The 25,259-nt window shown below is 43.0% G+C and overlaps 1 long non-coding RNA gene and 5 other non-coding genes across 6 annotated transcripts; 4 read left to right on the top strand and 2 right to left on the bottom strand.

Annotated features, from left to right (window-relative positions):
* The first annotated feature begins 974 nt into the window (after window positions 1-974).
* Window positions 975-1,047, top strand: trnaf-gaa (transfer RNA phenylalanine (anticodon GAA)). The gene has a single exon. It is a non-coding gene; the product is annotated as a tRNA-Phe (tRNA).
* A 109-nt stretch (window positions 1,048-1,156) lies between these two features.
* On the top strand, window positions 1,157-1,229 carry trnav-aac (transfer RNA valine (anticodon AAC)). Its single transcript has one exon. It is a non-coding gene; the product is annotated as a tRNA-Val (tRNA).
* Window positions 1,230-2,569: 1,340 nt separating this feature from the next.
* trnav-cac (transfer RNA valine (anticodon CAC)) lies at window positions 2,570-2,642 on the top strand. The gene has a single exon. It is a non-coding gene; the product is annotated as a tRNA-Val (tRNA).
* A 6,966-nt stretch (window positions 2,643-9,608) lies between these two features.
* Window positions 9,609-9,681, bottom strand: trnak-uuu (transfer RNA lysine (anticodon UUU)). Its single transcript has one exon. It is a non-coding gene; the product is annotated as a tRNA-Lys (tRNA).
* A 2,908-nt stretch (window positions 9,682-12,589) lies between these two features.
* trnak-uuu (transfer RNA lysine (anticodon UUU)) lies at window positions 12,590-12,662 on the top strand. Its single transcript has one exon. It is a non-coding gene; the product is annotated as a tRNA-Lys (tRNA).
* Window positions 12,663-23,479: 10,817 nt separating this feature from the next.
* LOC138242411 (uncharacterized) lies at window positions 23,480-24,140 on the bottom strand. The gene is made up of 2 exons (XR_011191555.1): window positions 23,935-24,140; window positions 23,480-23,707 (listed from the first exon to the last, which is right to left on the bottom strand). It is a non-coding gene; the product is annotated as an uncharacterized lncRNA (long non-coding RNA).
* Between the last annotated feature and the right edge of the window lie 1,119 nt (window positions 24,141-25,259).

Raw genomic sequence — 25,259 nt, 5'->3', positions numbered from 1 at the left:
CTGGAAGCCGACGCGTGCTGTGATTCCTTTACGGAGCAGAAATGACAACCGAGGAGCCGAGAGATCATTTCAGCATTTCGCGTCTGAACGGAAAACACAAACGACCAACTCGGAATGACTTGCCTTTGACGCTTTTCAAAGCGTTCTTTGTGCACGACGACTGTGCCGCCTAGCAGATACAAATGGGTTGTACAACTTTGAACTAGCAAATGGAAGAGGGCTAAGCCCCCTCTCTTTTAGCCCAGGTTCGATCTGTCTCCCAGAATCACCAGGGCGCACACACACACACCCGTGCCGTTGAAGTGCTCTGCTTCATTTCTAAGGGCAACTCAACATTCACTCCTACCCCGAGTGCAGAAAAGACAGCATCCACAGCAACAACAGCTCAGGTCTCTGCACAGGAGCTAAGCTGCCCTCATCTCCTCTGCTCTGCGGCTCCTGCGGAGTGGAGTCCTGCCTGGAGCCGTGTTTGCAGGCGGCGGCTCCCCGCGCCCTGTCTGTGCATCGTGTCCAAGAGCTCCTGGGAGGAAGCGAGAGCCCTCCCACTCGGGAGCTTTTCCACGGTCTGTGTGAGGAGGGGCGGGTGTGTCCAGTAGCTTATCGAGCGGAAACCTGGGGCGGCGGAGAGCTGTGATCGTGCAGACCTTGAGGTGTCACCTCTTTGTCTGCTTTCCCACCCCCCTCCGCCCAAGCTCTGCTCCAAAGTAGCCCGGCAACCCCTCACACCTGCACGTGTCACAACCTAAGGTGCGGTCATGAGACACCCATGGGGTGTCGTTCTGTTCTTGCTAATTGTTTCCTGCCCGTCGCAGGCAGGAGTCCATGCGAGGAAGATGCGCTGGACAGAGCTCAGAGGGCGCAGCTGGGTGGCTTTCCTTCTGAGTGACGTTCCTGCAACACTCTCCCGCTACTCTTGGTGCGCTCATGCCACAACACGGGAAGGCTGGAGCAGGTGGCTGTGGGCTTTGCTCACCGCCGAAATAGCTCAGTTGGGAGAGCGTTAGACTGAAGATCTAAAGGTCCCTGGTTCGATCCCGGGTTTCGGCATTTTGTTTCATCGCGCCCTTTGTTCCTCTCTCCAGCACCCCCTGCCTAAAGTGACGCGTCCCTTTCTCAGCCCGAAACGCAAGTGAGACACCAGCAGCGGCCCCTGCAGGTTTCCGTAGTGTAGCGGCTATCACGTTCGCCTAACACGCGAAAGGTCCCCGGTTCGAGACCGGGCGGAAACAGCCTCGTTTTGCACGCTCCTGTACTTCACAGAGGTCTTGAGCGACCGGTCATTTGTTCCCAATGTATTTCCGGTGCCTTCGTGCACTCTTGTACCAAACGCACGTTCCTTCTGTACGCGGAGCCGATCATTTGCAATTGGGCTGTGCCGACAGACCAGGACGAGCTCTGTCGGCTCAAAAGCAGCGCAGGACCTGCAAGAACAACAGAAAGATTAGCATCCAGCGGGGGCCTCTTAGTGAGCCCAACAGCTCATCAAGAATCGGCTCCAGCAACAGGGCTGGGCGCATTGTTCCATTCTCCGCCAACTCTCGGTGTAAACAAGTCCCTCCTGGTCTCTGCTTGAAATGCACTTTCCTGCGTTTGCTTTGGTGTAACTGGCTTCCCCTGCATGGGCGAATGTGAAGAAGATCCTTAGTAAGTCATTGAAGAAAACCGAGAAGAGGTCGAAGTGGCCTCTGTCGTTCATGAACGATCCAGTCAGGCAGTACTCCTCTGTAAAGCGCTGTTCGTTCACATCGATTGGCTTTTTCTTGCCTTCATTCGTGCGAGTAGTAAAAGCAGACGCCCCTATTCTGCCGTGACCCAGATTCGAACCGGGATTGTTGCGGCCACAACGCAAAGTACTGACCACTATACGATCACAGCGAGTTACCGAGACACACGCGGCAGAGTGGAAAGGGCTGTGCTCTCTTCGTGTGACATAATTCGGAAAAGTCCTGACGTTGCATTTCAACTGAGCCCCAGTATACATCGACCCTTCGACACTCTGAGTGACAACTCTCTTGCGTGTTTTCTCATATTTATGTAGTTTGCTTGCATGATGCCGGGAACAGCATGGTTGTTCGCTGCCATATAGTCTAGCGGTTATGGTTCCTGGTTTTCACCCAGGCGGTTCGACTCGGTTTTGCCTCCTGCTTTCCAAAAGATCAGCACTGTGTACGAAAGAGCCGCATTAAAACTACTCGAACGTGCAAAACGTGCGAGAAGAGGGGGCGCTTGTTTCCAACCGAAACTTCTCGCGTGTGAGACAAGCTGATCATCGCTGTGGGAGGGTTACTCTGGTAGACAGGGCTGACCTTCGGCAATAGGATTTATAGTCTCCAAGATGATATTTGCACTTTCTGGAGAGGCGATTTTCTCCACTTCAGTAGCCCGATTTCGTCGATTGCGTGGAGAGGGCTGTAGAATGTGGCGCCGCCTTTCCTGCTCCGTCCATGACAGGCGTGCTGGTCTCTGGAGAGAGAGCACGGTCCATCAGCGCACTCCAATAAAGGCACTGGAAGCAGCTGAATCGCATTGGCGAAGCTCAGCGCTGGGCCGCTGGGCATGTCTTACCACCGTTTCCGTAGTGTAGTGGTTATCGCGTTCGCCTCACACGCGAAAGGTCCCCGGTTTGAAACCGGGCGGAAACAGACATCTTTTGTCGCCAGGCACAAAAGGGGATTGGGGATTCGCCTAGCGCTGTGATCGAACAGACCCACTCACCTCTTAGTGTGGCGGGATCTGCACAGTGCATGTCACAGCGCATCCTGCTTTCACTTCAATGCGCATCCTGATGTACCCCAGTCTCCCGCGTGACAGGTGGGGACAGGTGACAGGTCCTATACTAACGAGGAAGACATCGCTCTCTCCGACCCCCCGGCATCGTGTCCCGACCCACCGTGCTGGAAGCCGACGCGTGCTGTGATTCCTTTACGGAGCAGAAATGACAACCGAGGAGCCGAGAGATCATTTCAGCATTTCGCGTCTGAACGGAAAACACAAACGACCAACTCGGAATGACTTGCCTTTGACGCTTCTCAAAGCGTTCTTTGTGCATCGAACAGACCCACTCACCTCTTAGTGTGGCGGGATCTGCACAGTGCATGTCGCAGCGCTTCCTGCTTTCACTTCAATGTGCTTCCTGATGTCGAGTCGTGTGCCGTGCGGAGGCTCTGAAAGCGAGAGCAATGAAAAGGTGCACGACGCTGTGAAAGAAAACAGAGAAGTGAAAGGCAGTCATTTCTCTAAGGAGGTGAAAGAAAAGCTACGCTATTCTCCGTCGGGGAATCGAACCCCAGTCTCCCGCATGACAGGCAGGGATACTTGCCACTATACTAACGAGGAAGACATCGCTCTCTCCAACCCCCGGCATCGTGTCCCGACCCAGCATGCTGGAAGCCGACGCCTGCTGTGATCCCTTTACGGAGCAGAAATGACAACCGAGGAGCCGAGAGATCATTTCAGCATTTCGCGTCTGAACGGAAAACACAAACGACCAACTCGGAATGACTTGCCTTTGACGCTTTTCAAAGCGTTCTTTGTGCACAACGACTGCGCCGCCTAGCAGATACAAATGGGTTGTACAACTTTGAACTAGCAAATGGAAGAGGGCTAAGCCCCCTCTCTTTTAGCCCAGGTTCGATCTGTCTCCCAGAATCACCAGGGCGCGCACACACACACACACCCGTGCCGTTGAAGTGCTCTGCTTCATTTCTAAGGGCAACTCAACATTCACTCCTACCCCGAGTGCAGAAAAGACAGCATCCACAGCAACAACAGCTCAGGTTTCTGCACAGGAGCTAAGCTGCCCTCATCTCCTCTGCTCTGCGGCTCCTGCGGAGTGGAGTCCTGCCTGGAGCCGTGTTTGCAGGCGGTGGCTCCCCGCGCCCTGTCTGTGCGTCGTGTCCAAGAGCTCCTGGGAGGAAGAGAGAGCCCTCCCACTCGGGGGCTTTTCCACGGTCTGTGTGAGGAGGGGCGGGTGTGTCCAGTAGCTTATCGAGCGGAAGCCTGGGGCGGCGGAGAGCTGTGATCGTGCAGACCTTGAGGTGTCACCTCTTTGTCTGCTTTCCAGCCCCCCCTCCGCCCAAGCTCTGCTCCAAAGTAGCCCGGCAACCCCTCACACCTGCACGTGTCACAACCTAAGGTGCGGTCATGAGACACCCATGGGGTGTCGTTCTGTTCTTGCTAATTGTTTCCTGCCCGTCGCAGGCAGGAGTCCATGCGAGGAAGATGCGCTGGACAGAGCTCAGAGGGCGCAGCTGGGTGGCTTTCCTTCTGAGTGACGTTCCTGCAACACTCTCCCGCTACTCTTGGTGCGCTCATGCCACAACACAGGAAGGCTGGAGCAGGTGGCTGTGGGCTTTGCGCACCGCCGAAATAGCTCAGTTGGGAGAGCGTTCCTAGTGGGCATTGATTCGTCGAATATACGTATATTTATGGCGAAATTACGTCTATAAGTATATATATGTCGCCTCGACGTATAATCAACGTCGAATTGCAACCGTAAAATCGACGACATGAATAAACGCATATATAACGTCGAAAACACATCTAACACAGTGCCTGAGGCTTTTTACTGTATGTATCGTGTGTGCCGCAACTATGAGTATACGGCACTCTGCACAGTGCACGAAGTAAATTATTTTGGCAGTAATTAATTTACACGTGTATAATAAATATAGTAAATATAATAAATTAATTACTGCCAAAATAATTTACTTCGTGCACTGTGCAGAGTCCCACAGCTTGGCATACAAGGGTTTTGCTGAGGGGGTCTTGCCACCTGCCTGAAAAAAAACAGTAAAATGTTTGAGTGCCTATAGAGTTTCTATTTTTATTTTCTTGACAAAAGTTGATACCATTTCCTGGACACCCCGTCCCCCATCAGTGCGCGGTGCCCGGGGAAAAAGCTGTAGGGGGGCGTCTGAAATTCTGAGGGGGGAGTGATATTTCGGTTGAAACGGAGATGTACGGTGCAGCTACCCAAATGAAATCTCGCAGCTATGCAATTGATTAGTGCTTCATGATAGAAGATAACGACTAGCAATCTGGTATTTGCGATGAAGTTCAGTTTCACATTTTTCGTCACTCTCACGGTTTGTATTGCCTGGAGCGAAAAGTACCATAAGTGTTCATTTTTGCAGCTACATGGACGTTCTGAATCGTTAAGAAAAAAATGTTGTAAAACCAACAGAAAGCACAGACTGCTATAACTAGTCCTAGTTATATAACGATTTTAAGTATAATGATAAACTACTGCAAGGAATCGGTCCACCTGAGCAAACAGGATCGTAATGTTGACACTCAATAACGACACTGATATGTGCAGTTCCTAGACGGAGAGCCCTCCTGCCCATCAAACAGACTGAGTGACTGTTCGTGTCATTTAGTGTTGTCTGACCATTGACAAAGTACAACTATTTTTTTAGGGCACAAATTAAGTTAGGTAAATCTTTTTGCCCAAAACTGAAGGGGCGACATTCCCCCCTCCCCCCGTGATGCCAGGCCTGTCCTCATCCTATTCCATAATGTCATTATATATAATACCATACAACAGTGACCGATCCTTACTAACTGCATGCGTTAAAATTGCACATCAGCTCATAGCAGGGGGCAGATAGCTGCGATGTATTATCAATGTTAAATTTCAACCATAATATCGACAACATTAATAAACGCATACGTTGAGAAAATATCAAACCCAGCATATTTTCCGGTTATATACCACAGTGCATTGCTAGTATTCGTTGGTCACCATTTTGGACACGTTTTTCAAATGTAGAAGTATATCCGCAAATATCTCAGCAATCCTCTTTTGACGAGTAAGTATGAACAATAATAATACTATCTGAATACATACAGATCTTTCTTAATATTATTTTGATTAAAATAGTACGTGAATAAGCAAAAAAATGGCACATAAAATAGTGTGAATGGGGAAGATGACACAAAATCGTTTTGCCGTTTCTCTTATTCTTATTCTATGTTGTACTTTCAAACTTTGGGTACTCTTTAATTAGGACAGACTTTATTGCTCAACTGCTATGATGCAAACCAAATTTTATACATTTATTTCAGCTTTGAGCTTAGTAAACCGTTCATTTTTTAGATTATACTAAAGAAGATATTAATCATCATTTATTTGGGAAGTAACATTATATAATTTTCTCCTAGCTGCGGTGCTGAAGTCCCACCCTACATCAACAGAAAAAGAAATAAAGGAGCACACAATGTGTTACTTGAAGAATGCATATGCAAGGCAGGGGGCCAAGAGATCTGGACTCTGAAAATAATAGGTTTTTGGTTCTAACTGTTATGACAATTAGACAGGGTTTGCAAATAGTGGACAAAAATCGTCTTAACTTCCATTGAAATATTTTTTTTTTCTTGGAAATATAGAAGTTGTACATTTTAAAATGTATATTTGAATCAAAATGTGGTTTTGAGTTAGTGTGTTAATGTAATTAGTTTTGTGTTTGTCATTACTATACTGTATATTGCCATGTTACCAGAATTTGTAGCTGAAGTTTAAGACTAGTTGTGTTTTTTATGATTATTGCCCATATGTTGATTGTTGATTGATTGATTGATTGTATACAAGTATAATTTGAAATACATATGTTTCAGGTGTGAATGTGTATTTTCAGAATAAATTTCTAAACCTAATCATTGGCTTGGTTTACTTGTTTCTACACCTATAAAATCTATCTTTGATGTATAATAGACCTCTACCCATATACGTATTGTAACGCTTACGGCCGACAGGCGCTGTGTAAGAGCCGGCGTACCAGAGCGGGTGACGTCACCGCCCTTCCCTGTGATAGCAGGACCACAGCTACTGGGCTGTGGAGAGATCTCTCTTTGGCTCACGGGGCTAGGTCGCTGCAGAGAGACGCGGAAGTCCCGGGTTCGAGCCCCGGACGGTGCAGGGGCCGACCTAATGCGGCAAGGGCGCCCGCCTGAGCCCCGTTGCGTTACAGTATAATAGACCTCTAATGTTATCCGTATAATAGACCTCTAACCATATACGTATAATAGACCTCTAAAGTTATCCGTATAATAGACCTCTAACCATATACGTATAATAGACCTCTAAAGTTATACGTATAATAGACCTCTAACCATATACGTATAATAGTCCTCTAAAGTTATCCGTATAATAGACCTCTAAAGTTATCCGGAACTCTAACCATATATGTATAATAGTCCTCTAAATTTATCCGTATAATAGAACTCCAACCATTTATGTATAATGAACGTCTAAACATAGACGTTTAATTGACGTATAACTTTAAACGTATATTAGAATTTCATTCTAGACGAATTGTAGACCACATTTAGACGTCTAAGGTATGCGTTTAATAGACGTATATTATACGTCTTTTGCCCACTGGGATACTAATTGTACAATGCAGATTTATGCGGCATTCGTACTGGATTTGAGTGGGATTCTGAAATACTTCTTGCAAAGGTATTCAGACTTTCTTGAACCTATAATAAAAACACAGACCTGAAACTCCCTAGCTTCCAATCTCTGATGTTGCTGTCCTTAAACTCGGACGTGATGTTCTGCAGACGTGTGCATAATGTCCTGTTTTCTTACAGTGTAGACATTTTGCTGTTCACGCTCCGCATTCATCTGCTTTGTGCATTGTTAGTCCGTACCTGTAACAAGTAATGTCAGCCGTCCCCTGTTCTTCTATATCTCTAGCATGACTGCGTCCTGCTGCTCGGCTTTTGTTTGTAAACTTTGTTTGTAAAGTTCAGTGTCACTTTGTCACTGTGGTCAGAAAGCATTCTTGATTCTGCTTGAGCTGCTTCATGAAATCTAGCGACTGTAAGAGCTCTTTTTAAAGTCAGCCCTTCCTCCTGCAGCAATTTATAGTCTATTATGTGCACTTTTTTCCACAAGTTGATCTCTTAACATGTCAGTTTCCAATACTCCAAAGTCACAAGATTTAGCCAGTTCTCTTAGTGCAGTCACAAAAGCATCAACAGATTCGTCCTGAGACTAAGTTCTCTGCCTAAATTTATGCCGTTACAAAACCACATTTCTCCGCGGTGTAAAGGAAGCGTCTAAAGCAGCTACAGTCTTTTTCTCCAGGGAGGTTGGCGAAAATCCGCTGCACGGGAGCCCCGATACAGTGCAGTAATGTAGCACGTCTCACGGCATCCTGAGCTTCTGTAGATCCACTGGCTATTTAACAAAATCTGTAGGACTCCATCCATATCTTGTATTCCGTATACAAATCCGGAGCTCCGAGGTTCAGTGGAAGCGGTGGAAAAAAGCTGGGCATAAGCAAAGCTTCTCGGCGCGGCTGCCATATTTTCCATGGCGCAAGCTAAACGAAGTTCGTTTCTACCAGCAAGAGAACTAAAATCTGCACTGCACTCGCTTTGAGTCCGTCAAGCACTCATCTCTCGTCGCCTTCAATGTTGTGTATCTTAATAAAGAGACGTTTTTATATTATTTTAACTATTTTATTAACTACACAGATCACGTCCTTACACCATATATTCCTGCCTTCTACTCTCTCGTTCTGTTGTCTGGCGATGTCTACTCACTATACTACATTTAGCATGACTTCTTGTTGCAGTTGAGCTCAAAGCTGGAGATGATCTCCATATTCTACCGCTGTAACAAGTCCGAAACGTAGGACACAGTACACACTTTTTAAGTGAAGTCAGTTTGTTAAAAAATTAAACCAGCGCCCTGTCACAGAAACGTACCCCAGTCTCCCGCGCAACAAGCGGGGGTACTCAGCACTATACTAAAGAGGAGCGCTTGTCTGCAGCTGAGCGTCAGTTCTGTTTACTGTCAGCAGTCATTGCCTCATTTCCAAAGACTTTTTCACCTGCTCTCAGCTTTTAAAGACAGTCATAAACGCTCAGGAAGTAATTCATGTCAGTTGGAAGTCTGTTTCTGTTGTCTCAGCTCTTGATAAAGAAAAGCCGTGCGTGGGAGACTCCCTCTCTGAAGAAGTTTGCCATCACTCTGCGAGGGAGAAGAGCCATCAATCACCGAGGCAACCACTGAGACAGTTAACATTAAACACGTGAAATGCGAGATGTTGTGATTTTTTTCCCGCTTAAGGCTTCTATCGTTTCTACTCTAACGAGAAAGACCTCTTTATTAGACGTGAGATTTTAAGATCTACTCACACCGTGTTGCCATTAAGGCTACCTAGTAAAAAAAAAACTTATCGTCATCTTTTTGAACGTGATTATTAGACACCCATTAAATCTCCACCGAGGTTTCTTGAGAGATCGTTCAGCTAGCGAGTATTTAAAAACTACGTCGCTTCCAACCTCTGCTGTCACTGTAAACTCGGGCGTGATGATGTGCAGTGTGCCTTTCCTCTTGTCGTATTCAAGAGTACTCACTGTGTGAGCTCCTCACTGCGTGTTCTGTACTCTACTGTGATTTAATTTAGATGAGTACGTGGAGTAGAGTGACAAGATCTACTTGAACATTTTCGGTTTGTGAAATGAAACACTAAATACACTACCTTAAATACAAGTAATGGACATTTAAAATAACTACAGTAAAGCTAGAAGAGTGAAAGATAAAAGACTATTTAGAATGACATTCACAATAGAATTAAAAATGACACAGCCGCCCGAAAAGGGACTTGAACCCTGGGACCTCAGATTAAAAGTCTGATGTTCTACCGACTGAGCTATCCGGGCTCTGAAAGAAAACTAACACTGTCGGGATCCTCGCAAGTCACGTGTCCCTTGTGCCGAAGAGTAGTCATACCTGACCCGTCTGGAATGACCACTGACAGACTTTATCCAGAAGCGACGGCACCACTTCCAGTAGAATGAGTGAGAAATACAGCATGACATGGGTAGTTAAGGGGCTCCCACAATCCATCTTTCCTCACATTACTGATTTTTTTCAATAGCATTTTGACCTTTTTTCACATTCAGATTTTTTTTCACATTTAATAAAATCTTTTAATCAACAACATTAAAAAGAAAACAAATGGAACATTTTTTGGAACAATAATTAAAAAAAAACTTTCAATGCCTTGGTTGTATGCGTTTATTAAGGGAGTTGCAACAGTGCTGAAATGTAAAGAGCATTTCTGTAGAGAAAACAGCATTTTTTCTGCCTTGATGTTAAGCTTAGGGAGAATGTCTTTTAGAAATTCTATTTTATAACACCTTGCACAGCCTCCCGGCAGACTAACAAATATTTTTTTTGAGAAATTGGCTCACACACCGGAAGACACTAACGTTTATTTACGTTAGAGTATGTAAAACTCAGGCTTTAACAGATGTTCATGATGTTTCACACGGGGTGTTACCTGTTGTAGTGTTTCAAAAGATGTGTTAGCGGACCACAGATTATCTTGAAAAGATTTGGGTTTGCACTGGCTGGGATTCAAACCTGACTCAATTATTTGGAAGGCGCCTGTACCACCAACGCACTTCCGAGAAGCACCTGCAAATTATCACAATCCTCTCTCTCACCTACAAATTAATGGAGACACAGACGTCCAGTGAAAACTAATTTTATTCACTCAAGTCTCCACTCTTTTGTTGTGATGTAATTTTAATTAATATTAGCTTTGATAAGGTGTTGTTTTTGCCTCTTAAAGTTAAAGTCTGCTCCTTTCTTCCTGGTATAGAAATAACATGTTCCATCTTTGTTTAAAAACACCACTAAAAGTAAATTATTCAGCTCTAACGCCTGTGTGCATTCACAAGACATCTCAAAAGGACTTATCAAATAAGATCACGATCCTTCCTGTTACCATTCCTTTGGTTGGGGCGTTGTTTCACCCTTTTATTTTCTTCTACAATATTTGCAGACAGGGTTTTATCACTCGAGTTGTACAGAATAAGTGTGCATCGGTCCATGAAAATCATCAGTAGTGCTGTTTTTCTATGCATAGTTTAATCAAGAGCACTTAAAAGATGCAAAAAGCTTTCAAATAAAACAGAATTGAAAGACAGTCGAGTAATGAGGTAGAAAAAAAGCACTTCCCCGTCTGGGAATTAACCACAGTCGCACGTGTGACTGGATACAAAAATAATAGATTAATTTGTGCCCAGTCTCTTGAAGCTTCAATGCGATTATTTTTCCTTCCTTATTTCTTCATTCCCATGAATTTACTCTGTAGTAGAGGAAACGCGAAAGTGGGAAACTGCAGGCATTCTTCGTGAGTGGTGGATTGTGATCAGTGAGCATCTGCACATCTCTAAGTCTGTTCCTTTATGTTTTTCATTGGGGATGTAGCTCAGTGGTAGAGCGCATGCTTTGCATGTGTGAGGTCCTGAGTTCAATCCTGGCATCTCCAGGTGCTTTATATTACAGTACTCACATTGCAATCTTCTGTTGAGTGAGAACTCTTTCCTTGTGTTCAGAGAGAGCCAGGTTTACACAACTAAATGCAGGCACACTCGACGTGCTGCAGAGTTGCGCTGCTGTTTTAAATGTACCTCATTTAGTTCTGTTAAATCCTAAATTATTTGAACTAACCCTAACCCTAATAATTTAGTTCAAATTCAGGAAATCCAGAGATTGCTTCACACTTGCCGTGGCTGTTGCAGAAAACACCTCTTGAATCTTACCCGGGATTTCTTGAGAGATCATTCAGCGAGCGAATCCTCCTTCTGAACTCCGCACTGTCCTGTACTGCTCTCGTGTAGATGTGAAGCACAGCCATAAACACACTTTGAACTTTTTCCGTTTGTTAATGAAAATGCAAAAGAGCATGACAAGTATTGATCGTATAAAATATCCATGGCACAACTCGAGAAAGTACTGAAGGACGACACATCGACTTTTGATGATTACAAGAGATTCAAGAAACACAACCGTCCGCACCTGGGTTTGGATCCTGAATGCTAGAGTTAAAAGAACATAAGCGACGTTTATGACCTATAAACTCTCTAAATTGTCTTATAATTTATGAAATAAAACACTTTCTTAATAATTACTTACTGATGATAGACGATTTATTGAATTTTAACAAAATCACAATTACAAACTTTTTCGGTTAAACTGTTATTCACATACTCTAACGTAAATAAACGTTAGTGTCTTCCGGTGTGTGAGCCAATTTCTCAAAAAAAATATTTGTTAGTCTGCCGGGAGGCTGTGCAAGGTGTTATAAAATAGAATTTCTAAAAGACATTCTCCCTAAGCTTAACATCAAGGCAGAAAAAATGCTGTTTTCTCTACAGAAATGCTCTTTACATTTCAGCACTGTTGCAACTCCCTTAATAAACGCATACAACCAAGGCATTGAAAGTTTTTTTTTAATTATTGTTCCAAAAAATGTTCCATTTGTTTTCTTTTTAATGTTGTTGATTAAAAGATTTTATTAAATGTGAAAAAAATCTGAATGTGAAAAAAGGTCAAAATGCTATTGAAAAAAATCAGTAATGTGAGGAAAGATGGATTGTGGGAGCCCCTTAACTACCCATGTCATGCTGTATTTCTCACTCATTCTACTGGGAGTGGTGCCGTGGCTTCTGGATAAAGTCTGTCAGTGGTCATTCCAGACGGGTCAGGTATGACTGCTCTTCGGCACAAGAGACACGTGACTTGCGAGGATCCCGACAGTGTTGACTTTCTTTCAGAGCCCGGATAGCTCAGTCGGTAGAGCATCAGACTTTTAATCTGAGGGCCCAGGGTTCAAGTCCCTGTTCAGGCGGTTGTGCTGTTCTTAAGTCTATTGTGAATGTCATTCTAAATAGTCTCTTATCTTTCACTCTTCTAGCTGTACTGTGGTTATTTTAAATGTCCATTACTTGTATTTACAGTAGTGTATTTAGTTTTTCATTTCACAAACCGAAAATGTTCAAGTAGATCTTGTCACTCTACTCCACGTACTCATCTAAATTAAATCACAGTAGAGTACAGAACACGCAGTGAGGAGCTCACACAGTGAGTACTCTTGAATACGACAAGAGGAAAGGCACACTGCACATCTGCAGAACATCACGTCCGAGTTTACAGAGAGAGCAGAGGTTGGAAGCGACGTAGTTTTTTAATACTCGCTCGCTGAAAGATCTCTCAAGAAACCTCGGTGGAGATTTAACGGGTGTCTAATAATCACGTTCAAAAAGATGACGATAAGTTTTTTTTTTTAACTAGGTAGCCTTAATGGCAACACGGTGTGAGTAGATCTTAAAGCAGCTGCAGACAGAGTACCCGTAATGGCAACACACTGCTTTGAGTTCGGCTTTTCTTATTTCTTCTGCAGAACCAGTGGTATCGGAATATACTGATCCGCATAAGAAGCGCTTTCGGGTTCTGATCATTTTTATTGAGCGCTGCTCTAAGTACCACAGGCAAGATGGCTGGTGGTCTAAGGCGTTGCGTTCAGGTCGCAGTTAACCCTGGAGACGTTTGTTAAAATCTCACTTCTAATAAAGAGGTCTTTCTCGTTAGAGTAGAAACGATAGAAGCCTTAAGCGGGAAAAAAATCACAACATCTCGCATTTCACGTGTTTAATGTTAACTGTCTCAGTGGTTGCCTCAGTGATTGATGGCTCTTCTCCCTCGCAGGGTGACGGCAAACTTCTTCAGAGAGGGAGTCTCCCACGCACGGCTTTTCTTTATCAAGAGCTGAGACAACAGAAACAGACTTCAAACTGACATGAATTACTTCTTGAGCGTTTATGACCGTCTTTAAAAGCTGAGAGCAAGTGAAAAAGTCTTTAGAAATGAGGAAATGACTGCTGACAGTAAGCAGAGCTGACGCTCAGCTCCAGACAAGTGCTCCTCGTTAGTATAGTGCTGAGTACCCCCCCCTTGTTGCGCGGGAGACTGGGGTACGTTTCTGTGACAGGGCGCTGGTTTAATTTTTTAACAACCTGAGTTCACTTAAAAAGTGTGTACTGTGTACTATTTTTCGGACTAGTTACGGCGGTAGAATATGGAGATCATCTCCAGCTTTGAGCTCAACTGCAACAAGAAGTCATGCTAAATGTAGTATTGTAACGCTTACGGCCGACAAGCACTGTGTGTAAGAGCCAGCGTACCAGAGCGGGTGACGTCACCGCCCTTCCCTGTGATAGCAGGACTACAGCTACTGGGCTGTAGAGAGATCTCTCTTTAGCTCACGGGGCTAGGTCGCTGCAGAGAGACGCAGAAGTCCCGGGTTCGAGCCTCCAGTCGGGATGGGGCCGACCAGATGCGGCAAGGGCGCCTGCCTGAGCCCCCGTTGCGTTACAGTATAGTGAGTAGACATCGCGAGACAACAGAACGAGAGAGTAGAAGGCGGGAATATATGGTGTAAGGGCGTGATCTGTGTAGTTAACAAAATAGTTAAAATAATATAAAAACGTCTCTTTATTAAGATACACAACATTTATGGCGACGAGAGATGAGTGGTTGACGGACTCAAAGCGAGCAGAACACTGCAGATTTTAGTTCTCTTGCTGGTAGAAACGAACTTCTGAATTTTCGGACTTTTCGTTTAGCTTGCGCCATGGAAGATATGGCCGCCAAGCCGAGAAGCTTTGCTTATGCCCGGCTTTTTCCACCGCTTCTACTGAACCTCGGAGCTCCGGATTTGTATACGGAATACAAGATATGGATGGAGTCGTACAGATTATTTTAAATAGCCAGTGGATCTACAGAAGCTCAGGATGCCGTAAGACGGGCTACACTACTGCACTGTATCAGGGCTCCCGTGCAGCGGATTTTCGCCAACCTCCCTGGAGAAAAAGGTACATATGAACAGACTGTAGCTGCCTTAGACGCTTACTTTACACCGCGGAGAAAAGTGGTTTTGGAACGGCATAAATTTAGGCAGAGAACTTAGTCTCAGGATGAATCTGTTGTTGCTTTTGTGACTGCACTAAGAGAACTGGCTAAATCTTGTGACTTTGGAGTATTGGAAACTGACATGTTAAGATATCAACTTGTGGAAAAATGTGCACATAAGAGACTATAAATTGCTGCAGGAGGAAGGGCTGACTTTAGAAAGAGCTCTTACAGTCGCTAGAATTCACGAATTCATGCTCAAGCAGAATCAAGAATGCTTTCTGACCACAGTGACAAAGTGACACTGAACGGGGCGTTCGCTCAAACTTTACAACCAAAAGCCCAACAGCAGGACGCAGTCATGCAAGAGATATAGAAGAACAGGGGACGGCTGACATTACATGTTACAGGTGCGGACTAACAATGCACAAAGCAGATGAATGCGGAGCGTGAACAGCAAGATGTCTACACTGTAAGAAAACAGGACATTATGCACACGTCTGCAGAACATCACGTCCGAGTTTAAGGACAGCAACATCAGAGATTGGAAGCTAGGGAGTTTCAGGTCTGTGTTTTTATTATAGGTTCAAGAAAGTCTGAATACCTTTGCAAGAAGTATTTCAGAATCCCACTCAAATCCAGTACGAATGCCGCATAAATCTGCATTGTACAATTAGTATACTGTTTGTCCTGAATCAAACACGCCTTATGAAGCATTTCTAAAACAGGAGAGATCGTTAGGGAATGCGTCTTCCTGTAAAAATAAAATGACTTCAAGGGCACTTAAGCAGAGGTGTGAAAGCCTGCTCTACAGAAGAACTATAGCCAGAGATGCCAAAGTTGCGGTCGTTTCCACGCTTTATAAAACAACTACGTCAAACAACAAAAGGTGAAGAGCTGCTGTTGAGAACAACGCGGCCAAGTGCTCTAAGGAGCTGGCTTAAACCTCCAGGCTCTTCAGGAGCATCTGTTGGAGTCACACTGCTACAGTGTATCGCCTTGTTAAGTATCCCTTTTATTGTTGTTGCTGCCTCCAGGCGATGTAAACCAGATTCAGAAAAAAATAATTTGAACAATATTATTCCCATATTTACTTGAAGGCGTGGTGGACAAGTGGTAAGGTGTTGGTCTCGGAAACCGAAGACTGTGTGTTCAAGCCTCTCCCGTGCCTGTTTTATTTGTCTCCGCTTTCCTTTGGTTTCAAAGTCTTCAAAAACTCCATATGTAGGAGTCTCAATAGTAAGAGAGCATAACTGCAGCCAGTGATTAGTATTCTTGCATATCCTGCCTTGTTTTTTAGTCGACAAAGCTTGTCGCTCTTCACACCCATCTTCCGAATGATCGCCTCAGCATTGGAAAGGAACGTGCGCTTGGTACAGCCCCCCACTCCACGGTCTGATCACAAACAAATCGGGTGAGCTGTCAGTCCAGGTTGGAAGTAACGTTCGAAATCACTAAAAATCTAACTTAGGAACGAGAAGACTGTTTTTTTAAACGAGTAAACGATAAAATAATACACTGCCTGCAAGACTATGTCAAGTTCAAGTTCAAGTTTATTGTCATTATACTCATACACAGGTATATGGTATAACGAAATGCTATTTAGCTAGCTCTCGGACATAAGTAGTACAAAGAAAAAAACACAACAACAATACAATTGTATAACAAAAGAAAGACAGAGACAACAACCAATGTGCAAAAAACAACAACAGGCAGTGTGCAAAACAACAAAAATGTAACAGGTTATGTGCAAAACCATGCATCAAAAGAATGAAATAAAGGGATAGAAATGATGGGGAGTGAGCTTTTGACATGTATGGTAGAGATAGATTTTCAATGTGTGTTTGGGTTTTTGGTAAGAAAGAAGGCACTGTGAGGTTCAGATCATAGGTGAGAGGTGAGGAGAGAGTGAGAAAGGCTGGGAGTTTAATAGTTTGATAGTGCGGGGGTAAAAACTGTTTCTGAGTCTAGTAGTCCGGACCCAAATGCTCCGGTACCGTTTTCCATGTCATGCTAAACGCCACAAATTGTGTTCGTCCATTCGTATCAATCATCCTAAAGTTACGGAAAATTGCATGCGACTGGTGCAATCAGCACACATTTTTTCAGGATAGTCGAGCAGTTTAAAACAGCAAATTCACAGCTTCGTGTTTTATAAGCTTTGTGTTTCGCTCTCCAAATAGAGGCATGGGTTCAAATCCCACTCCCGACAATCAGGCGTTTTACCCTGTCTTTTTTACCTGCCTTTACACTGTTTCAGTCTTGTTGTGCTCGCTGACAATCACAGTACGAGGAAAACTGAGAAACTGCTTAGCAAAAACATAACGGACAGAAAAAAGCTTAGTAAACACGTGAATGTGATGAGCAGTAGTAAGGTATGCATTCAAATGTTTAAGGCTGATTTATAACAGCAGTATAAGAAAGGTGCAGCCTTTGTGAGAATTCGCGGGTTTTTATGCTGCTTGGACTTCTTTCAAGCCTATGAAGTGACCCCTGTTTTATTTTCATTTTTAAACTTCAGAACCGAATAACAAAAAGGTTTCATGTGTGGCAGCATTCCATTGCAAATACCGTTTTCACGATGTATTCAGCGACGGGAATGAAATATTTTAGTGCTGGCTCAAATGCGAGGAATTTCAGAAAAACCTGGAAAAGCAACGCTTGCAGTAAATGACAAATGTAAAGCGTGTAGTCAGCATGAACAGAACAACGCAATGCTCTGTAAAAACGATCTGAAGCCGCAATTACTCTTTTATCTCAGGCAGTTCATTCCGATACGATGTTTCCACAGAATAAATGAAATGCCGAACTCCAAACATGTTGTTGTCATTATTGTTACTCCTGCTGCTGTAGTTTTCCCAGTGGGCAAAAGACGTACAGATGCAGCCATTCAAAGTGTGCGGTACAGACACGTACCGCAGGTAATTGGCTGCGGTATCGCGTATCATGACGCAATATGACGCGGTCCGTGATTGGTTGACCGACAGGGCACTCGTGTTCCGTTGGTCTGTTGTAGAAAGACTTACTGTAAACGTCTTTACCGTGCCCGTTGTAGATATTGAATTTTACCACTGAAGGGAAATCTTAGTAGCTGAGCATAGAATAGGAGCATACTGTAACGCGTGTGAAGGCCATAAACGATATTAATTTTAGAACATAAACATACAGTATATAGCTGGTCTTGGTACTTTAAAGAAAAAAATACACACCAGTATTCCATTTCTCCCTAAACATTCTAAGCATCTAAGTCTTTAACTAACGTGATACCGGAGTCAACAAGCATACTTTTAGAATTTGATTAATAGGGAATATAATATGGAATCGCGTATCTAAAGAATTTAATAACGGTATAATTATATTTGTGTACTGCGACAGGGCTGTGTAGGGCTGTTTCGCCTCCCTGTTCATGCAATTTGTCTTGTAGCATACTGGTCTAGGTGCGTAACTAACAATGCACAGGTTGTGTGTTTGAATCTAGCTGGTCCTGGACTTTTCTTTTAACAAACATTTCTTCGAAAAAATAGAATAGCGATATTATGGACAATCAAATGACTTTTATATTTCAAAATATTGCAACATGATCGATTCTAAGTCATTTTTGATAACTATGAATAGTCACCTTCTTCCCTTTAAAAGCTAGCAAGACAGGTTTCGATTCACATTAGCTGGTGAGCCTTGTTAAAAAAACTAATGATATAACATGCCACTGTTTGTTCATGAACAAAGTTATACTGAGATTTCCTTAGATACGCGATTAAAAAATAAATAAAAATTTGAATCTCCTGCGGAACACATTCCATAAGAATCAGCGGTTTTACAGTATATATCGCCTTTAAAGGTGGCTTCTTAAAATGCTTTACGGGATAAAAACAACCAGAACAGCAGCAACAACAATATTGTATTTCATTGCACTTTGAAAACCAAGTAATAACTTAACTATACAGTACGTGCAAACATTTCGTATGTTGCTGTCGTGAATGCCTGTGTACATCACGCAAAGTACATCCTGAAATGCCTCCCCCTGTTCAACCCATTGGAGCACTTGCTTGAGTCTTTCCTCTTTGTTTTTTAGCCTTATCATGGGGCATGTGTTGGTTTTTCTGTATCTCCATCCAAGCCTGCTGCGTACTCTTCTTATCGATGTCGGGCTAATGTTCGCACCGAGGTCAGCCCATAGCCATCTTTGGACTTGCATCGCCGGCAGCTCATCATTTTCATCAGTCAGCTTGTCGATAGCTCGCACAATAGGACTTGAAAAAAAAGAGATCAACAGTTAGTTTTAAAAATAATGTGCGTAGTTGTATTTACATGCAAGAAAGGTATTTTTAGAAAGTTATTTACCTTTGAATCGTCCTCAGTTTAGATTCTCTCTGCCTCCTCTCCGCTTTATGATGTCGTCTCACTGTGCTTTCACAAACGAAGATGTCCATCGAAGCCAAATGCTGTACAATGTCCCGTGTTGACTTCCCGTTTCTTTTCATCTTCATTATTTGGTGTGAGAGAGTCTTCGTGATTTTGGCCATTGTCCGTCTCCTTACCAAAGCGATACAGTAGTGCAGCTTGAATTCTGTACCTATATACTGTATGGTATGGTACAGATAAAACTTACACCATACCGATGAGCTTATACCGGGGAAAGACTCCTATTTTATTTAAAACACAATACGCCAGGAAATGTGTCTGATGCATTAGCAAGTTAAAACAATTGCGTCGACAACCTGGGCGTAACAGCAGTTCCTTTTTCTGATCACTCGCTCTCTGGATACACGTCTCACCTGTCCTGTTCTTTGTTTTCCTAATTTGCTGATTATGCCTGCTGCGATCCACTCCTACCCTCACACCTAAAGAAGACTATTTTAAATTTCTTGGCGCGGTTCATTGTGCAATTAACCCTTGTATGTGCTGTCCTTAAGGTGATATCTCATAAAGGTGATATGTAAAATAATGTTTTTTATTATTGTTATAGAGAAACATGATCAGATTTTCCCCGGTTCAGAAAAAAAAGATCTAAAGTATACTAGTTTGTCACTAGTATACTTTTAATACAGTCTTTGCTGTGCTCTTGAGGATCCTTGTGATATTTCGAGCTCTGGTTGGATGATAAGTGTCGCAGTTTAAATAATTTTTGTAGTTGGAAATTATGAAACGCTCTGTTAAAAGCAAGGGAGTTTTTGTGTCCTTTACAGTAAAAGAAAATGCCTGACAGAGTAGGGCTTGGACAGATTCCAAGTGCATTTTTGCAATTTACATTGCATTGTGCTGCTGTAATACAGTTTAAAATAATTAAAAGTCTAAACAGTATCAGCTTTATTTATGGGTTGCAATTTAAAAAAAAGTCAAAAACCGCACTCAAAATGCAATTTAGAGCTTTCTGGCAAGAGGAGACACCCCAATTAATAATGTAATATGCCCCTGTTTGTGCATGAATAAGGTTATACTGCTATTTCCTCAGATACGCGATTACAAAAATTTAAAAAAAAAATTGAATCCCCGGCGGAACCGGGCATCCATAAGAATCAAGTAATACAGTGCCTTGCGAAAGTATTCGGCCCCCTTGAACTTTTCAACCTTTTGCCACATTTCAGGCTTCAAACATAAAGATATAATTTTTTTATTTTATGTGAAGAATCACCAACAAGTGGGACACAATTGTGAAGTGGAACGAAATCTATTGGATTTTTGAAACTTTTTTAACTAATAAAAAAATGAAAAGTGGGGCGTGCAAAATTATTCGGCCCCCTTGCGTTAATACTTTGTAGAGCCACCTTTTGCTGCGATTACAGCTGCAAGTCGCTTGGGGTATGTCTCTATCAGTTTTGCACATCGAGAGACTGAAATTCTTGCCCATTCTTCCTTGCAAAACAGCTCGAGCTCAGTGAGGTTGGATGGAGAGCGTTTGTGAACAGCAGTTTTCAGCTCTTTCCACAGATTCTCGATTGGATTCAGGTCTGGACTTTGACTTGGCCATTCAAACACCTGGATACGTTTATTTGTGAACCATTCCTTTGTAGATTTTGCTGTATGTTTGGGATCATTGTCTTGTTGGAAGATAAATCTCCGTCCCAGTTTCAGGTCTTTTGCAGACTCCAACAGGTTTTCATCCAGAATGGTCCTGTATTTGGCTGCATCCATCTTCCCCTCAATTTTAACCATCTTCCCTGTCCCTGCTGAAGAAAAGCAGGCCCAAACCATGATGCTGCCACCACCATGTTTGACAGTGGGGATGGTGTGTTGAGGGTGATGAGCTGTGTTGCTTTTACGCCAAACATATCGTTTTGCATTGTGGCCAAAAAGTTCGATTTTGGTTTCATCTGACCAGAGCACCTTCTTCCACATGTTTGGGGTGTCTCCCAGGTGGCTTGTGGCAAACTTTAGACGAGACTTTTTATGGATATCTTTGAGAAATGGCTTTCTTCTTGCCACTCTTCCATAAAGGCCAGATTTGTGCAGTGTAAGACTGATTGTTGTCCTATGGACAGACTCTCCCACCTCAGCTGTAGTTCTCTGCAGTTCATCCAGAGTGATCATGGGCCTCTTGGCTGCATCTCTGATCAGTCTTCTCCTTGTCTGAGCTGAAAGTTTAGAGGGACGGCCAGGTCTTGGTAGATTTGCAGTGGTCTGATACTCCTTCCATTTCAAGATGATCGCTTGCACAGTGCTCCTTGGGATGTTTGAAGCTTGGGAAATCTTTTTGTATCCAAATCCGGCTTTAAACTTCTCCACAACAGTATTACGGACCTGCCTGGTGTGTTCCTTGGTCTTCATGATGCTCTCTGCGCTTTCAACAGAACCTTGAGACTATCACAGAGCAGGTGCATTTATACAGAGACTTGATTACACACAGGTGGATTCTATTTATCACCATCAGTCATTTAGGACAACATTGGATCATTCAGAGATCCTCGCTGAACTTCTGGAGTGAGTTTGCTGCACTGAAAGTAAAGGGGCCGAATAATTTTGCACACCCCACTTTTCATTTTTTTATTAGTTAAAAAAGTTTCAAAAATTCAATAGATTTCGTTCCACTTCACAATTGTGTCCCACTTGTTGGTGATTCTTCACATAAAATAAAAAAAATTATATCTTTATGTTTGAAGCCTGAAATGTGGCAAAAGGTTGAAAAGTTCAAGGGGGCCGAATACTTTCGCAAGGCACTGTAGGTTTATTCCACGCTGAAAAAAGAAAGAAAACACATTCCATAAGAATTGGCGCTTTTATATATCACCTTTAAAAGGTGGCTTCTCAAAACGCTTTACAGGATAAAAACAACAATAACATTGTATTTCATTGCACTTTGACAGATCGTCCTTAAATCAAAACAGTAACCCTACACTAACCCCATTTTATTTTTTCAAAGAAATGTTTGTTAAAAAAAAAAGTCATGGTTGTAGCTGGATTCAAACACCCTACATGAGATGTACAAGTCAGTAACCTAGCCCACAGCACCACTGTGGATGCATGAGGTGTGTTGAAAAAGCCCTAGAGAAACAGTATCAGCAGACATTGTACAGCGTGTACTATTCTTGTGTTGCGGTACATGAATATAATTATATCATTATTAATTTCTTTAAATACGCTATTCAATATTATATTCCCTTTTAATCAAATATATACTGTATGTTTATGTTCCAAAATTAATATCGTTTACGGCTTTCACACGCGTTACAGTATGCTCCTATTCTTTTTATGCTCAGCTACCAAGATTTCCCTTCAGTGGTAAAATTCCATATAAATATTCAATACTTAAACGGGCACAGTTAAGACATTAAATATACATATACATACTGTATACAGTACAGTTTGCATACAGTAATATGTTTATGTTCCTAAATCAATCTCTTTTATGAGCATGTGATGCGAAAGGCATGGTGAATCGGAAATTCTCAAAGATTACTGTACTTTGCATGATTGGAAACAAATGAGTGATTGCGAAACGCTGTGGTGTTACTTTTACAAAGACGGTCAACGAAAAAAAGAATGTGGACCAGGGCAATACTTTGAGTTTACAGCTTGTCCAAGGTCATTCATGATTAATACTATTAGTAATATCTTCGTTAAAGACTTTGATGGCGACAACTCAAACATGAGAGGTTGTGCTTTATTAGCTCCACCTTGTGGAAATTCCGGATACTATTATTTTACTTAAGGTACCACGTGGTATTATGAGGTACTATACGAGAATTTATGGTAACTCGTGGTAGGCTGCGTCAAGCGCACCGCAAAATAATGAGGTATCGCCTGCTCGTTTTGAATGGCTGCATCTATATACAGTAAATTTTATAATCACATAAATCAGCAAATTTCTTCAGATCTTCATCTGTAATTATTTATACTCTTTCCTAAATTTAAGATGGTTTTCTCCACCCTATTAAAATTGTTCACATCCAACATCCACATTCAATTAGACAGAATGTAATTGATCATTTAGAGCAGAATGTTTTCCTGAAGTTCAATGTAGATCAGTTTTGTGTGACAGTAATGACCACTAGAGGACAGTTTTTGGACGGTGAATTCCCTCCCTACCTTTCTTCAGCTTGCTGTTCTGGATCAGCTGCCCCACTAACAGGGCAAGCACTACAAAGAGCAGAGCCCCCAGCAGCAGGAGGACCAGGGGTGAGATGGACAAGCCTGTCTGGGGTGTTGTCCTGGTGCTGCCTGAGCAAGGAGACAGATCAGAAAATGAACTTGTGTCTTAATCTTGTGTTCATCTGTACAGAGACTAGAAACTGGGGATTTTACCCGTCTTCAAGGAAGAAGTGCTGGTTGAAGTAGGAAGAGCAGTAATACAAGATAAAATGATTTTGATGAGGAGATTCACAGCAGTTCTTCTGTATTTCTTGACAAAAATGAAACAGAGAGGCCATGGTTTATAGACAGCAGTACTCCTGAGAATCAGCAGCAGCATTTAGACGAATGGAAGCGTCTCGTATTCCCTTCTGTCAACTGCATTACCCGTCATCATTGGATGGTTTTGAGATCCCAAACCTGAAGAAAAAGGAAAAGGGATGGTTGAGATTCAGAAAGCACAAAAGAGGTCATAGCCAAGACAAATACACACTACATTAATATAGAGCATTTAATAGCCAGGGCTCACACTAATTGTTTTTCTAATAGGCAGAATATGTGTTGGCTTCTTCATTATTATTTACATCTGTATTCCTGTAGTGAGAGCAGCCCTGAACACCCTGAGACCTCCAGCTGCTCCCACTCACCTGTACAGGTGACCACAGCATCCTCCTTGTGCCAACAGTCACTCTGTCCCAGGGGAGCATGCCAGCAGTTCCGCAGGTGAAGCTCACTACCCCTGCAGTTCACCTCAGCCAGACAGATGGTGCTGTTTCATCTTCCAAATGAGGAGTTTCCCCACTGCATTTAGCTGAAGAGAAGACATCTGTGCCTTGGAGTCTCAAATCCTGTTCCACAGCCTCAGGCCAGGAAACATGTTCAAGTGAGTTTACAGGATGTGGCCATAAGTTGATAAAGTAAATCAGTTCTTAAATTGTTTCACAGGTATGCGCCACATAACAAGATAGGGGCTACATACACTTTAAAAAAAAATAATAACCAATCGCGTCAGTGCACTGAACCAGAGAGTAGCCTAGCTGTATTCTGCATTGATGTTTAATAGATGTTTCAAGCCAGGAAGGAAGAAAATAGACTGGAGCATAAAGTGGTAGCAGAGTGGTGGCTCTGTGACTAAGGATCTGTCCCCGTGACAGTTCAGATCCCACAGCTGGCAGAGGAATCCTACTCTGTTGGGCCCCTGAGCACGACCCTTAACCCTAACTGCTCCAAGGGTGCTATACAATGGCAGACCCTGTGCTCTGACCCCAAGGTTTGCTCCCCGTCTGTGTCTTCACAGAGAAAAGCTGCGGTATGTGAAAAGATGAATTCCTAATGCAAGAAATTGTATAGGGCTAATAAAGAAACATTAAAATTAAGTGTCTCTGTCTGTTAATCAGCTTTATTTTGTTCTCTAGACCACTGGTCCCTCAGGTTAGCTGGAGGAGGTGCCTGCTCTGGGAGGGTTGAGGTATATCACAATGGCTCTCGGGGTACAGTCTGTGATTACTCCTGTAACCTGCAGGATGCCCAGGTAGGCTCCAGACTCCCACTACCCTCTGAATAAGGAAGTGGCTCCTGTCAATTGAGAAAGCATTTAATCTCAAAAACACCTTAAATATGAGACCAACAGCAAAAGCTTTGTTTTTAACATGCTGTTGTATTGTTCCTGAAGCCCAAATAAGTGCAGCAAGTCAGTCATGTTCCCCCAAAACTCCCATTATTTTAGGTTTGATGAAAAAGTGCATAAAGACTTTTGTTCAGAAATCAGATTAACTACAGAGTGAAGGGTGTGGGTTAATTCTTTGTGATGGTTTTGGCCTTATGAACCCACCCCTCCCTTTTTTCCTGCATACATACTTCCCAATTAACTGTCACTGCTAGTGGCAGAACAAGTTGTCACCTTTCTGTGCTTTTGGTCATTAGAAATATTACAGTCTTTGATAAAAAGACTTACTTTAGTCTCCTCATGTCT

Source organism: Lepisosteus oculatus, chromosome 14, assembly GCF_040954835.1.
Source record: "Lepisosteus oculatus isolate fLepOcu1 chromosome 14, fLepOcu1.hap2, whole genome shotgun sequence".
NCBI lineage: Eukaryota > Metazoa > Chordata > Actinopteri > Semionotiformes > Lepisosteidae > Lepisosteus > Lepisosteus oculatus.
The sequence above is the reverse complement of the archived record's forward strand: the minus strand, read 5'-3'. Positions and strand labels throughout refer to the sequence as shown.